General features: G+C 50.3%; 1 protein-coding gene across 5 annotated transcripts in view; it reads left to right on the top strand.

Annotated features, from left to right (window-relative positions):
* Positions 1–16,504, top strand: part of C2H10orf71 (chromosome 2 C10orf71 homolog) — a 31,648-nt gene that overhangs the window by 4,213 nt on the left and 10,931 nt on the right. For 3 of the 5 annotated variants that reach the window (XM_041743102.1, XM_041743099.1, XM_041743100.1), the window contains exon 2: positions 16,294–16,396. The gene's annotated coding sequence lies outside the window, so the exon portion shown is untranslated. Of the gene's footprint in view, positions 1–1,442; positions 2,139–6,037; positions 6,197–16,293; positions 16,397–16,504 lie in introns of all 5 variants that reach the window. The other 2 variants (XM_041743101.1, XM_041743103.1) reach the window with 2 other exon arrangements.

Genomic DNA, 16,504 nt, shown 5'->3' with positions numbered 1-16,504 from the left:
GCGGGTCCTGGGGCGCGGGTCCTGGGGCGCGGGTCCTGGGGCGCGGATCCTGGGGCGCGGGTCCTGGGGCGCGGGTCCTGGGGCGCGGGTCCGGGGGCGCGGGTCCGGGGGCGCGGGTCCGGGGGCGCGGGTCCTCGGGCTGGGCCGGGCCGCGTGGGGCGCGGAGGGGCCGGCCGCCCGGGGCCCCGGCGCAGACGTGGGGGCCTCCGTCTCGCGCGTGTCGGGCTCCTCGCTCCCACACGCGGCCCGCGGACGTGCCGAGGTCTCACGGCGCCGGACGGGGGCAAGCCCACGGCCACGGGCTGACCCTGAGACTCCGGTGCGAGGCCAGGACCGAGGGGACAGCGGGTGGTGGGGCGCTCGGGCGCGAGCTCCGACAGTACCGGGCCTCGACCGGATTCACACTGGGCCAAACCTAAAATCGTATCTTTCCTTTCTCATGGAGAGGAACTGAGCCCTCGAGAACAATACTGAATAGGTGTGGGAAACTAGAGAGCCTTAAAAAATTATGATTTAGGACTTGGAAACTCTCCCATGAACATCGGTCATGGAGGGGGCCATGCGTATGGGGAAGGGGGCGGCAAGGTCAATATGGGAAATCTCTGTACCTTTCACCAAATTGTTCAGTTTCACTGCAAACCTAAAACTCTCTAGAAAATAAAAGCTCTTTTTAAAAACTAAATTATAGACCACTTCTTTCAACGCATCTAGCCCAATTATAACAAACTGTATTTGAAGTAATATTTTCTAAAACCCGTAGTATAGGAATCCTAGAGAGTAGGTTAAACAAATGGTTTTGTTATATGAGGTCCAACTTGCCAGCATTTGAGTTCCCTCTGCAAGGGCGGCTGGTAAACCACAGCTGCGGGCTGGGCACCTGGTTTTGTAAATAAAGTTTTATTGGCACACAGCCACATGTGTTCATTTGCATTTTGCCCATGGCTACAAAGGCTGAGGCCATTCGGCCAGCTAAAAGGGAAACATTTACTATGAGGCCCTTTACAGAAAAAGTGTGCTGACCCCTGCTGTACAGGAACACTCCTTGAGATGGGTCATCTGGTACCCACACAAAAAAGGCAGGGAAATTTCCAGCTGTTAAAACAGCTAGACCCTTCAGTACCAGTGACCGGCTCAGGAACCCCAGTCTGGGCTGGTTCTTCCAGTCTGGCTGGTACAGGAAATGTTCCGTTTGCCCCTGGGATGTTAGTTTTGCTGTGGAGTGTGGCCTGGGCTGAGCAGAGCAGATTGTGCTTATCGGGATGGTTTATAAATAGACATCTCTGGGTGACCCAAGTCCAGCATGTTTCTGTCCCTGGGTCTTTGAGAGGAGAACAATTGTGCCCGCTATTTGGTGGCCATAGGCTGGTTGGGATGGGAGCAACTGTGACTACTGGGAGGAAAGAAAGGAAAGGGGTTGATGAGACGCTGGGTCCTGGAAACAGGGGCTTGGATCTCCTGGAAACCTGGGGAGACAGGTGTGTGTGGAGGAGACTGGGAACGCTACAGAGGGCCGTCAGTCCTCAGAGGATGAATGCATTCACCAGTATGCAGGCAAGTGTCTTGGCCTCTCCTCCTCTTCTTTGCTCCTGACCCTAAGAAGCCCTAGATAGAGACCCTTACAGAAAGGGGAAGCCCCATGTCTAGAAATAGCCCTGTCCTCCAGCCTATGCCAGAAATCTCAGTAACCAACACCTGCCAGCCACCAGAGACAGGGCTAGGCCATCTTCTTCATTGTCTCTTGGGATTTCGCTCCGTCCGCCAACGGTTACTGGAGAGATGCAAAGGGTTTTAAGAGAAGGTGGCCCTCGTGGAGACATCAGAGCTGACATTTCCCAATGAGCTACAGAGGATCTTGGTTTTATTTCCATTTGAGGGTTTAAACCACCTTTCACCAAATCCAGCCAACCTGTAACCCTACAAACTCAATTTTTGTATGTTTCATTTAGTTACTTGAGAACACTGCTTGTCAAAATACCTCTTAGTTTCTGCTTGGTTCCCAGGGGTTGCAAGAGACAAATTGGTGAGGACAGACGGGGTTGGGGGGAACAAGGGATCTGTCAAGGCACATGGATCAAGTCCCAAAAATGGAGAGCATGGAGCACTGCTGAGCTGTGTGTCACCCCCAGCGTAAGTCATCGGTATCCTTATGGAACATCCCCTGGAGGGGTGCGTGTGGGAGCAATACATGTCTTTGATTTAAGGTGGAGGCAGAGCAGGTTCTCAGCTGACCTCGGTTCTCAGGTGGAAGCCTGCAGACCACTTGGCGCAAAGTGCATTCCCTTCTAAGCCTGTGTCTGTCAGCCTTGGAGAGCTTGACCACGGAGTCAGAGTATTCGGGAATCTGACAGCAGCAAGAGGATCTGAGGAGACCATCAAGCAATGATAGCTTTCTCCCCAGGACTTGACAGACAGACCTCCCTTTCCTGGTAGGAGAGGGCAAGGGACCCTTCTGGGCCAGAGCATGTGAAAGTGGGGAGCTTCCCTGTCCTCCATTCTCTACATGGCAGGCCCTCAAAGGTCTGGCCCAGAGAGGAGGAGCACAGCACAGGTGTCTGAGGCCTAGAAGGGCTTCCAAATCCCACTGAGACACCTGTACATGGTGGCAACAGCAGCCCAGGGGCTCTGTCGCCTGGATGCTGTTTCCTGCCTCAGTTGGTCCCTTCAGTCCCTGAGGAGCCCCTTCCAAGGGTGGGGCTTGAGTTTCCGAGTGACTGCAAGGCTGAGCTAACAAGAATTTTATTTCAGCCATGTCTTCACCTGGAGCCTCAGGAAGGCCCGGGGCAGAGGAAACCTTGAGATCAAGTTGAACGACGCACTCCCTGCTGACTGCCAGTGCGGAGGCCGGGTCATGCTGGAGTGGCCCCTTGGTCTGCCCTCTCCTGGGGCAGTCTGGCCATATGCAGCACCAGGTCCCCTCACTTGCCTGTTGGCTCCTCTCTGAGGCAGGTCAAGCCTAATGGCTGCAGAGGCCCCAGAGTCAGGATTCAAACCCACTGAACTAAACCCACCGGCTCAGAGCCACTTCTCTCCCTTTTTCCCCATCGTTTCCATCAGGGCTGGCCCTGGCTGCCTTATTCTCATGTGCAGAGCGCTTGCATCGATTGTCTGAGGTTTACTGCCGGGGTCGTCCAGCGTGGTAGGTCTTAGGATCCCCTTCGCAAAGGCAGGCACTGCAGTTCAGAGAGGTTTAGTAACTTGGCCCGGGAGGCACAGCTAATGAGATGCTAAGATGCAAACCCAGGACCAGAGTCCAAAGCCCACTCCTCTTCTGCATCCAAAAGAGTCTCTACGAGGAGGCCAGTCCACTTACCAAAGGGTCAAAACTGTCCTCCAAAAAGCCATGCATACTCAGACAGGCTGCTTCCCTTAGAGCCTCAGAGGTTCCCTGATGCTCCCAAGAGGCCTGCTGGAGGTGCTCTGCAGGGGCTTTGGGGCAGGGCATATCTGGACCAGCTCCACCCTTCTTAGCCAGCCCCTGGGCCTCAATTTTCCTCCTCTGTCAAATGGGAATGCCAACCAATCAGAATCCATCTCAAGGGCTCCTTTATGCATTAACTGAGCAAACATGTGAAAAGTACCAGGCACATAATAAACAGGATAGCTGGTTTCTCACTGCCCTATTTGTCAGTTTCTTTCCTCTCCTGCTTAGACTCCAACTTGGATCTTTTCCTTCCAGAGGTCACTCAAGAGAAACCCCACTGCTGATTCATGTTCCTTGCTTAGCTATAAGGTAGCTGGCACCATGGAGGACTGACCCATCCTCACAGTGACTGCTGGACATTCACACATCATTGTTACCTTCCCTCGTATACCAGATAGCATTGTGGACCTATGCACCTTCCCCACATACGGTGGAAGACTCTAGAGGGGAAGCGAGGTTCCCACCCACACAGCAACCTGGGCAGTATCTGGGCGACTCAGTGCACATCAACATCAGTCCCCTGCTCTGCCCCCCAACCCCTCCCAAGGGAGAGAAAGGAGATTAAAACTAATTAATTTTAGGTAATTTAAATTTACCTAACTTTAACTTAAATCTCAAGGGCAAGGGTAGGAGTCTAAATTTTAACTGGAGTAGAAGGTTTCCCCCAATTGCTTCTGGTGACTGCCTAGGAACTCCAGACTCACTGTTTATGGGGAACGCCCTACAAGCACCAGTGCTGTGAAAGGTCAGGCAAGATCCAGTCTGAGAATGAGGGAGCTGAGTGGTTTGCTAAGGCAGAGAAACCAGGTGGAGAGGACACACATGGCGGCGGATCCCAGAGCAGGGAAGCCCGATTGGCATGCTGGTCAGTCACCACCTTGCTTAGAGCCCCCTTTTACATTGGCAAAAGGCAATGGCATCCTAGTGACCTTCGCACTTCTGCCCTAAGTTGGGCATGATGCATGGTGGAAAAGATAGCAACATTTACAGATAGTTACCAGGGCCCGGCCACCTTGCACAATGCATTAGGTCCTCACAATGACCCCATGAGGTAAGTACTACTGTTAGTCTCACTTTACAGATGAGGAAACCAAAGCACAAATAGGGTGTGTAATTTGCAGAGGGTCACTCACAGCTAGTATAACCAGGAGCCGTGCCCAAAGGGATCTGGCATTGGTCCATGCCCTTCCCACTATGCTATACTTCCCCCTCTCTGGGGATTGGAAATGATGCCAGCTGGCATTTAGTGAGCACCTACCATGTGCTTTGCACATGTATACTGATTTAATGCACTCAGCAATCTTGTTGGTGGGTGTTAGCAATACCGTGGTCGATACGGGATTCCTTCCCTGCACTGTCAGCTTCAAAAACCCAAGGTCACTGGACTGGTGGAAGCTTCCATTCATTGAGTCCTCATGCTCTGTAAGTCTCCTCTGGGCTCTTGATATTTTTTCTTTTACCCCCACCCTTCACAACTACCCAGTGAGGTGGGAACTGTTGCAGATGAAGCATCGGAAGCTCAGAGAGGGGAGATAACTTGTTGAGATCACCCAGTGCTAGGAAAGGGGAGCCCTGGTCTGATTCTAGATCTTGTGCTCTTCCCACCACCCTTTGCTTTGTGCCCAGGCAGGACCAGGTGGATGCTCATGCACACACTGGCAGCCAAAGGTCTCCTGCAGCTGCCTTCACACAAGCCCCGCCCCGTGACACCTCTTTCCTTCCAACTTCTGGACCCACAGCTTGCATTCACCTCTGCTGCTCTCTCCTCCTAGGTGATTGTCCCTTTAAGAGGACAGCATCTCTGATCCACCTCTGTACTCCACACAGGCCCAGCTTGCCCAGAGTTGGGCCTTGAGTGAGGCAGACACAGCCCAAACCAGAGTGGTTGATGACCATGGGGCCCAAGTGGCCCAAGAGCCCATGGCTTATCAGTACAACCTCCCAAAAAAAGGGATGCAGCCTCCAACCTAGGGCAGTGGTGTTCCAAGTGTGGTACCAGAACTGGCAGCACCAGCATCTCCTGTGCCCCACCCAGACCTCCTGAGTGGGCATCTCTGTGGTAGGGCCCAGCACCCTGACAAGCCCTCTGGGGCCTTCTGAGAAGGACCACTGCCTTGGGGAAAGAGGGGACATTGTTCCCAAACATAGTTCAATGTTTGGGAACATTGTTCCCTGCATTGTTCCCAAACATAGTAGGAGATGCTCCGAGAAGCTGATCTTTTCCCATCAACTTAAACTGTAATCTTAAATAACTTTGCCTGTTGGAAGAGCATTGTTCAGTGTTAATTTTTAGAAGGATAACCTGGATGTCCACATCTGATTTTTTTCCAAGCTTCCTCTGAGGAATTCCACAAAGAAAGCAGGATGATTGTCTCTCCTTCCCTGGAAGAGCTGGGCTCTCTGCTGCCACTCCCCTTGGAGAAAGGACAGCTGTCATCTACCAAACAGACGTCTCCCATCTACTTCCAACTTCCAGCAGGAAGTGGGAAGGCCAGGGACAGCTGGGCTCTGACAAGTGTGTGTGTGTGTGTGTGTGTGTGTGTGTGTGTACACGTGCACACCCACATGGGGCTTAGAAATTCCTGGGTTTAGGACTTCCTTGACTCTCCATCCCAGAAAGTCATGCCCTCCTGGCTGTGCAAGGACAAGGAAGATGGCACCCTGCAGTATGCTCCCTGAAGGACAGCCAGATACGACAGATGCCATTTCTAGCTTTGCCAAAACCAATGCTCCCTGATGGGAAGAAGAGGAGAGCCACTGAAGGTAGAAGAGAAGGTACTAAGTGAGAAGTTGTTGTCCCTACCCACCCCGTGTGGACACCATGGCAGATGGAGACACCCTCAGCAACTCAAGGCATCCCTCTGCCTTGGCTGCCTAGGAAGGGCAGAGCCATGTAGCACCTGAGTCTGACTCCCCACACGGGCACTCTCTGGCTATGTGACCTTGAGCAAGTTCCTCAACCTCTCTGACCTTCAATTTTCCTGCCTCAAATTCCTTTGGCACCAGCCCTACCTAACTTGCCTCTGGTTGTGACTCCTGAGCAAGACCTTGTAGCAGGTAGTAGGAGCTGGATAAATGGGATGGACACCCAGAATTATCCAGCAGAGTGCTGGTACTCAGCAGGGCCTCTTCTAGCTCTGCTTCTGCCCCTTTGCTGCCCAGCCCCATGGTATCAGTTTACAGATGGGGAAATTGGGCACATGGTGAAAGCTGTAGCACCCCTGACCCTGTGGTCTGGATGCCCTGCCCAGAATCTCCCCTCATCACCCAAATCTGGGACACTCCAGGGCTGCTCTTAGGGGGTACTCTTCCCCAAATTTCTTGGCTATCCTTCCAGGGGCTGGAGAGAGGATGGGTGCTGAGAGACCTCCGCTCTCAACAAAGCCAAGTGTCTCTTCCCCTGGGACACCCTGAAGGGGCTTCCTCTTTGGACAAGGCTCTCCAAGATGGAGTTCAGGCCATTGGCTACAACCCTTTCTCCCTGAAAGACTGTTTCATGAGTCATAGAGATGTCATGAGTCCTGGGCTGCTGGGACTACCCATAAGCCCCAGCCTACAAAAAGGAGGTGGAGGCTCAGAAACACAAAGAGATTTGCCCCAAGTCTGTCTGACTACAAAGCTCATAACCAGAGAGACCCACTTTCCAATGAGACACAGGGTAGGCTTTCATGGCCTCTGCACCCCTTATGCAGAATCTCAGGTGTGACGGGGTGTGAGCAATAGGACAGCCTGTGACCAAGGGTCTTAAGATGCGCTCCAAAGAGAACCAGGAATGGAGGCTACAGGGAGCCAGGGGTGGGGTAGTACTGAGCAAAGGTTCTCAGCCTGCAGGAGGCATTTCAGGAGCTCCTGGAGGAACCCTTTGAAATGCAGGTTGCAGGCACCCTCTCCCTCTCAGCAGTCCCAGGGAGTGGGACTCAAACTCACTCAAACCCCATGCCCTCAGGGAGTAAACTTCTCTGGACTCCAGGTTCCTCCTCTAAAGAACAAGGCTAATTTCCACCTCTCAAAGCTGTTGCAAATATTAATTGCATAGTAATAAACATGAATCAATAATATTAGAGTATATAAAGTGCTTGTCTTATGCCAGACATACTTAGTACATGGGGATTTCTCTTATTCATTCATTTGCTCCTTTGACAAAAGCACAGGCACTGAGCAGGGTCAGGAGACACAGCAAAGGCAAGGCCCAGCTTGTAAACCCACCACCCGAGGTGGTCTCCTCCCCTGCCCAACAAGAATCTGATCAGATCCTGCCAGTCACAGCGGCTATGCCTGGGGTCCCTATTTCTCCATCCATATGAAAACCCAGCATCGCTACAAACAGAGCAGCGGCAATGGAACCAAAGCAGGAATGCCTGGTGTTACTGGTCCAGAGAAGTTCATAAAAAAACACTGTAGATCATAACTCATTATTAGGTCTGAAATCACCTACCTACCAAATTGCAAATAGGTTTTTTTTTTAATGAAAGAATAGAATAGAACAGAAGATATCAGAGTAGTACAGATAAGTAGGGTGAATTTTGCTTCATGGACTTTCCTTGATGTCTAGTTGATCCTTAAACAATGGGGCGGGGGGGGGGGGGGTTAGGGGCACCAACACCCAGCCCACACAGTAAAAAATCTGAGTATTTTGACTCGCCAACAATGTAACTACTGATAACACAAACAGTCAATGAACACATATTTTGTGTGTTATATGTATTATACGCTGCATTCTTACAATAAAGTAAGCTAGAGGAAAGAAAATATTTTTAAGAAAATCATAAGGAAGAGAAAGCCCACTTACAGTACTGTACTGCATTTATTGAGAAAGTCTGTGCATAAGTGGACCCACGCAGTTCAAAGCCATATTGTTCAAAGGTCAACTGTATGTCTCTGAGAAGTTTCCATGCCGTTAATGTAAATATATTTCCTATTACATGTTGAGGGAAAAACAAGCAAGTCTGAAACATCTGCTCCTGAGAGATGTGTAGCAAAGGGCATGCACATAATTCCCTTGGTGCCTGTGACCAGAAGGTAAAACACAGATCTGTGGTGCCTGGGGATCCCTGGGCCTCCTTCTGGGGCAGGCATCCCCCCCGCCCAGGGAGAGAACCCAGGACCTAGTGAGTCAGGGGGCTCCAATCATCTCAGGGACTCAGGCAGTGGCTGCCGCAGGGACCAGTTTCATGGCCATTCCTTTCCCCATTCTCTCCAGCACGGGGAGCAGCCCTGAAGGGGTGGGCAGAGCCAGAGCCAAGGTGGGTCTTTACTATTCCTATTTTACAGGTATATGTAGAAGTAAAGTGACTTGCCCAAGACCACCTTGGCTTGGCACCAAGTCCCCCACTCTTTCTACTGCCTAAAAGTACTTATTTGATTACCATCTCACTTCAGCTACTACCGTTTCCACAATTCAGGGCAAGCTGTTCTTGGGAAATATGAAGGGATGACCAGCTGGACTGACTGACTGACTGACTGATGTTCCAGGGGTGGGTCTATGCTTTCTCTTTGATTCCATAACAGCAGTTCTCAACCGGGGTGATTTTGCCCCAGAGGACTTCAGCAAAGTCAATACTGCCAAGGTTGAGAACCCATTTTTTATACACAAGGTAGGTAGCGTTGGCTCCATTTTACAGATGAGAAAGCTGAGGCTCACAGACTTGCTGTAATTTGCCAAGACCATCCCCAGTGACTGTATCAGACCCCCAGGACCTGGCTCACATCCAAGTAGACCCACCATTTTGGTGGTCCCCATGTTTCTGAAAGAGCTGTGTGTCCCCCTTCCAGAGGCTGCTCAGCCCCAGGTCATACAATCAGGGAATGGGAACAGAAGCCAGGATGCGCAGCTCACTGCATCTTGGAACTCAGCATTATCCACCTCTTTCATGTACCTCCCCTGGCCTCCAGGTCTTGCTTCTCCCCTCTCCTCCTGCAACTGGGCCACCCACTGGGTGTGCGATGCCAGGTGCTGTCACTCTCCTGTTGTGGTGAGCTTGGCGAGAGCAGGCCAGGCATTCCCTATGCCAGGCTCCCTGACCTCTACCTGCAGACATGGGTGATGCTCAGAGGCTCCTAAGGAAATGTCCCCTCCAGTCACAGCACACTGATAACCCAGGTGGGAAGGGGATGCAGGCTGGCCGAACTGTCTGTCGCGGGCAGCAAAATGCTCACAGTAGCTATGATTGCCTGCCCACAATGGGCTCTATGAGCCCAGCAAGTTCAGACATGCTGGTTCCTTCAGCCACATTCCTTTTGACCACTGGACCCCATGCAGCAGGGCTTTGAAGTTCCTTGTGCATATGATGTGATTCAGGGAGGATCCAGACAATGCCAGGCCAGTGCCACAATCAGGGCTCCCCAGTGCCAACCACACTGTACTCCCAGGGCTGGAGGAAACTGGCCCTGTCCTCTCCCAGGGCACAGGGGTCTGGGGATCAGCCTGAGAGTCCTTGGCTTCCCCAGTCCAGTTCCTAGGTTGAGGCCATTCAACCAGGCCAGGATGCAGGTCAACACTCATCCCCTGCTCACAAGTTTCAGACCAGAGGAGCCAAAATGGCCAAAGCAGATGCACGATGACCCATGAGCAAATCAAAGCTGTGCTTTCCGTGCATGAGAGACACCATCCAGTGGAAGCCAATCAGAGGCCATCTGAGGTAAATGTGGCCCAGTACTCTCAGCGACTCACCACAGCTCCACAAGGTGAGGTCCAGGTCAGTCCCGGCAGGGCCACATCTCCAGCACCAGGACAGGTTTGGCACACGGTGATGCTCTGTGGGAGGTGGCCAAGGGAAGGAGTGCGTGTGTGACAGACCTTCAAGTTTGCCTTATGAGAGCCCATGTGTTCTTCCAGCAGAATGTAATGACCTTGAAATTTCTGATTTCCAAAAGTTAAAAGGATAGAGCAATCATCATACTAGGATAGCTGAGGAGGAATCATCATGGGGCCAGGAAGCAGGACCCTGGAGCCAAAAGCAGGCAACCCCAGCTCCAGCACTCGGCACGACACAGCAAGGAACCCAGGTGGTAGCCTCAGTTCTTGGCCCTGTAAGGTAGGGAGAGGCACTTACCCTGATGTGTTTTCATGAGGAATGGGTGAACACAGGCACACATAGTAGTGGGCCTGAGGCCTGCCACACTGTAGACACTCGACAGGCATCTGCTCCCCCTTCTGGAGGACCCCGACTGTAGAAGCCGATTTTGCCATCATTGTTCACCATTGTCTACAAAATGTAGACAAGGGCATTGTCTCTGAAACTGCAAGGTGAGAGGGCTATTGGCAATTGCACAGAGAGGTCAAGAGCTTGGCCCAAGATTGATCAGCAGGGCAGAGTTCCAGAGCAAGGCACCTCCCTGGTTTGGGGTAGGGTGGTGAAGGCTGCATGTGGGATGTCTGTGTATTCATGAGCTGGACCAGGACCCATCGGCACACAGACAGGGGACTGTCAAGATTCACTACACTCAGCTGTTCCTCAAGGCATACCCGCCTCAACATCTCAAAAAAAACCACCTAGATAGAAGACCAAGAGGCATCAATTCCAATTTGTTAGGGCTTTCTGGGTGTGGTAAAGCCAACCCCTGTCATCTCCACCAGCTTCCTGCTTCCCCTTACTGAGAAGTGAAAACACCATTCAATTAAGGTAATTAAATCCATCCAAAGAGCTCAGGCTCAGAAACCACACTACAGGCAAGTGGTCAAACCCAGCAGCAAAGCAAACCCCAATGGCTTCCTGTGCAAAGACAGGCAGGGACCAGAGGGGAGTGAAACAGCCTCCTTAGCAGGTCGAGAGCATCTTGCCGGCTCTACAAGGCCCACCTGAACCTTCCTGCTGTCTGCCTTCCCCAGCAGGAGGGCCCTCTGCTTACCAGCTGAATCATCACCTCCATTCCCGGGGTTGTCACCGAAACGTGAGCTGAGGAGATCCATAAGAGGTGATTAGAAACAAAAACCCTCCTTTTCTTCATCCCTGCCCTGGATTCCCCACTGAACAGCAGCCCACAAGCCCACGAGCCCAAGACACACGTGTCTGCCCCTGACCCGTGGACCAGAGGGTCAGGGCTGCCTCTCAGAGGAAGCGTGGGGTAACCAAGTTGCAAGCCTGAACTGAATCCCAGCCTGCGTTCTCTTCTCTACATGCTGTCTGCGCCTCTCTGTGTCTTTCCTTCTCCACCCGGAAAATGGTGACAATAAGGCCTGCTCGCGCCACTTATAGGGACTGCAAGGTTCAAACAAGATAATGTCCACTGAATGTGTCCTGAACTGCAGGGTGATATGCAAACATGAGTCATCCCATACTGACTCATGGTGTTGGCCTCCTCTGATGGTGATTCACTTTGGGTCCCAAAAGCTGGTGAGGACCCCAGGTTGTGAGATAAAAAAACAGGATGTCCAGTGAAACTTAAATTTCAGATAAACAGTGGACATCTATTTTTTAGAAGTATGTGATGATTAATTTTAGGGAGAACTCTAATACAAAGCATATTCCACTATTAGACAAGACATACTCATACTAGGTTGGTTGTTTATCTGGAATTCAAATTTCACTGGATGTCCTGTATTTTTAATTTGCTCAATCTGGCAACCAAGCCAGGACAAACCACCAATGGCTCTCTCCCTTGCTATGTCCAACTCCAGAACCACAACAGGCCCGGATCCCAAGCCCAGCTCTGCCACTCATCAGCTGTGTGACATGGAATATTCGCTTCACGTCTCTGAAGGTCCACAGTCTCATGCCAGAAAGGAAGCTGATAGTGCACAGCCACGCAGGCAATTATGGGGCTGGGGTTGGGGCCTTGGAGCAGGGCTCTGGTTCTGTGGGCCCCTCACACTTCTTCAGCTTTGGATCTTGGATGAGCAGCTGTAGGTGGAGCATCTGAAGAAGGGCCTGTAGAGGGTGACCAGAATGAGTCCCTCCTCCAGCCACCTCCTGTCCTCACTGTCTGGGACAGACCAGCAGAAACCGAGCTGCATGCTCTCTCAGGCCTGGGCCAGCCCCAGCCAGGAGCCCCGTGGGAGGAAAGGAGAACGTGGGGTGGCAGTGCTTTAAGCTGTCCTGCACCACACTGCATGCTCACCGCAAAGCTCTGTCTTCCAGACCTGGCATCCAGGAGGCCCACTCAGGATCAGCAGCTGGAAACCCTGGTATGACCACCATGCACTAGCAATCCTGTCAGTCAAAGACAAACCAGGTCAGGGCTCTCTCTCCCAGGAGTTCAAAGCCTTGTTGGAAAGCTGGATTTACAGCAGATAAAGTGGAATACAGCAGTGCAAGTGGTTAAAAAAACCCAACAGGGAAGAGGAGAGCTGAGGATAAGCAGTCAGCCATTGGTGGCCAGGAGACAGAAAGAGACACAGCAGGCAGGTAGCACTCCTAGGAGCCAAGCCAGGACCCACCTGGGCCTGTAGCTGCTTCCCCAGTGCATGCACCACAGGCCTGCAGGGAGGGAATGTGAGGAGAGCTGGCACTTCGTGAGGGTCACCCAGAGACATTTGTAAGGGACCAGGAGAGAGAACACTGTACCTGCAAAGAGCAGTGTATTCCAGTTCAACCACGTGACATGGGAAAAAGCATCAGGTGAGGAAACATTTCAGAAGAGGTGGAATTCAGTAAGGACCATGCAAAGGATATTTTGTTGCTCGTCGGGAGAAAAAGCTGATTCACGAGGATGTACGCTCAGATCTGCTTTATTTGATATATTCTGATTCAAAAAGATGACCCTAGTTGGGCACCTGGGTGGCTCAGTTAGTTAAGCATCTGCCTTCAGCTCAGGTCATGATCTCAGGGTCCTGGGATCAAGCCCCATATCAGGCTCCCTGCTCAGGAGGGCGTCTGCTTCTCCTTCTGCCCCTCCCCCTGCTCATGCGTGCCTGCTCTCTCAAATAAATACAATCTTAAAAAAAAAAAAAAAAAGATGATCCTGGCAATAAGGGAAAACAAAACACATCCTCATGTATAATTCTCCGTGTCTCAAGGCCACAGGAGCACATACAGGCCCCCAGTTCCCCACCGAGCAACTATAGGATGGGGTGTCACCAAACCCTCCTGACCTCTCCCCAAGGGCTGAACTAGAAAGTCCAGTCCCCTAACTTCTGCATTCTGATGCTTTACAGAGCCTGCTTTACCTGATGCAAGCTTGACCAACATTTAGCATCAGTGGATGAAGTGCTGGAGAACCTGATAACCAAGCCAAGGCTGTGGGTGTTCTCCAGGGTTGCGTGTACAACACAGGGCAGATGCCAACAGTCATCTGCTGACACCTGCAATTTAGATAATGTATCAGTTAATGACCATTTGCAATGCGGTTGTAAACAACACCCCAGTTAATGTACTCAACAAATATTTGCTGGATGCTGGCCCTCCAGAAGTAATCAAATTATCCCCGACTGGAGTCCTGAGTGCAATTCAAATGACAACCAGGAAAATGGAGAAGTCACGAAGTCACTTCTTACTTCTCCCTGATTATCCTGAAACTCAATCCTGACTTAAATGGTCTGTGCCATGGTACAAATGAATACCTTTCACTGTGCCAACCTGGGAGCCGTCTCTAAGACTGATCTGTTCCACCCGCTTCCATCTCTTACCATAGGCAGATTTTATAAATTTTAGGGCTTGGAATCAAAAAGTAAGTTAAATGCACTTGAATCCAAATTCACTGATTTGAAATTTGTGATAATTCTGGAATTATCCAATTACGATTGACTTTCAATAAAATTAGTCCTGCTAAGCAGTCAATAGTGTAAATAGATGACTGAGGTGGAATGATTTGCCTACTCATTTAACAGATTTCTCTTGTGCTATGCACTATGCTCCCTAAGGATAGACTGGAGAGCCAGACGGACACAGACGGACCCAGACTCCTTGAAACTCCCAGGTTATCAGGAAAGATACACATTAAATAATAATCACCCAGTTAACCACTTGAGTACTTGAGTACATTACAGTAAGTATTGCAAGGGAGAGGGTATAGCAAGCTACAAAAGCATATAACAGGAAGACTTAAAATAGCCTAAAGAAGCTGCCTTACTGAAGGATCATGTGAACTGGGTTCTGAAGCATAGGTAAGACCCAAGCAGGTAACAGGAGAAAATAAAAGTAAAGAATTCCAGGGAGCAGGAGCAATGTGTGCAAAGGCCCTGAGGCATGCTCTGAAAGCCAAGCATGAGGAGGGAGACAGCCCAAGAGGAGGATGGAAAGGGAGGCTCCTTTTAAGGAGGTTCATTTTCATTCTTTAAAACTGGGAGGCCGAGCAGCCCTGGTGGCTCAGCGGTTTAACACCGCCTTCAGCCCAGGGTGTGATCCTGGGGTCCTGGGATCGAGTCCCACATCAAGCTCCCTGCATGGAGCCTGCTTCTCCCTCTGCCTGTGTCTCTGCCTCTCTTTCTGTGTGTGTCTCTCATGAATGAATAAATAAAATCTTTGAAAAAAAATAAAAAATAAAAATAAAACTGGGAGGCCATGGAGGGATTCTAAGCAAGAGCCTGACATGAACAGATTTGAGTTTTACAAGCTGTTCTTGAATGCAGTGTTGAGAATGAATACAGAATAGCCCAAGGGAGTAGCCCAAAGCAGTGAGCAGGACAGATCCACACTGGCCTCTAAAAAGTGTGTTTCAGCAGCAATGACAGAGATCCTGTGAGTCCAAGTACAGAGTGACAGTTTACCTAACTGTTCACAGAGCAAATGCTACCACATCCTTCTGCGCCCACATCTTAACCAGGTGCAAGTCGGATTGGTTCCATCCTTAGCCCTAAGCTCTATACCTCGGGGGAGCAGCAGGCAGTGGAATGGGCCCACTATTCCGTGACACAGAAGGGTCAGTCCGAAATTTTCTGATGGCCTTAATACACAAGGGCAGTGGTTCTTCTCAAGAGAATGTGTCCTTCAGTCTCACTCCTTCTTTTCTCTGCTTCAATTTGCCCTCCAGAAAAATTGAGCATAAGGATACCCAGCTCAGAACATTCCCACATTTATTCAGTTTCTATGTTGACAAACTGACTCCGCAAAAGTAAATCAGACTTCTCTTCTGAGTCAAGCAATTTTCTTTGTAGTTGAGGAGAAAACAAAACAACCACCCATTCCCAAGACATATGGATTTTTATGTGTGACCTGTGAAAATACAGCATGAGCTATGGAAACAGGACGCCCAGCATGGTGTGAGGACAAATGACAGTCTGGGAGTCAGGGACGAGGCCGGCCCCACGGTGGTAGACACAGGGCCCTCTGTGGGCCTCCAAAGAAATGTCCTCCACAAATCTGAGTGACTGTGATTATTAATATTATTAATAAAATACCATGGACTAGGTTAACATCCAGGAGCTGAGAAGAGGAAGGTCCTTCAGGAAGCCCCAATGGTCTGCATTGAAAATTTGCATAATGGATTTATTTTAATTAGTTTACACTTCATTCTGAGTACTCATAAAATTCTCCTGGGCAGCTTTTTGGTTCTTTAAGCTGTCAAAATAGATACTCAAGCCTCCTGCCAACAATAAATCGAACACTGTGCTACTGCTTGCTGAGTGGATTCAAGTTCTGCCACTTGAGTTCTCTTTATTGCAAAACCTGAGTTATTAATCCACATGGGAAAAGGCCTTTGGTCAGATTCGACTAGCAAAAAATAGTCCACACCCGCGCCAACCATATTAGAAATCCCAAAGGCTTAAAACAGGTTCCTAAAGATTTAATGAATATTGAAAGCAATAGATATGGGCTCTATATTGTTTTCACCAAAAATGCCTATGTCTGGAATTTTGTTGAGGTCAAGTGTGGATTTAAAAATATATATATTTGAAAGCCAACTGTATTATTGACATTTAAAGACATGTTTTGCACCTGATGCATCTTGACCAGTTGGTCAGTTGGGGCCACTGACACTATTTTTCTTCTTTCTAGATGGGCTATGATGATAGCAAATGTAAGCATGAGAAGAAGTTTTAAAACTACAGATCCTAAATCCCAGCAAAGCAGGCACATGCAGCCCCCACTGCTGTAACAGGTATGGAACCAACCCAAAGAAACACCTTCCATTGTCAGCTACAGTGCTGAAGGGCTCCACTGGGCGTTGGGAGAAGAGGGAGTGGGACCAGGCTTGGAGACTACTTTA

Source organism: Vulpes lagopus, chromosome 2, assembly GCF_018345385.1.
Source record: "Vulpes lagopus strain Blue_001 chromosome 2, ASM1834538v1, whole genome shotgun sequence".
Classification (NCBI taxonomy): Eukaryota; Metazoa; Chordata; class Mammalia; order Carnivora; family Canidae; genus Vulpes; species Vulpes lagopus.
The sequence above is the reverse complement of the archived record's forward strand: the minus strand, read 5'-3'. Positions and strand labels throughout refer to the sequence as shown.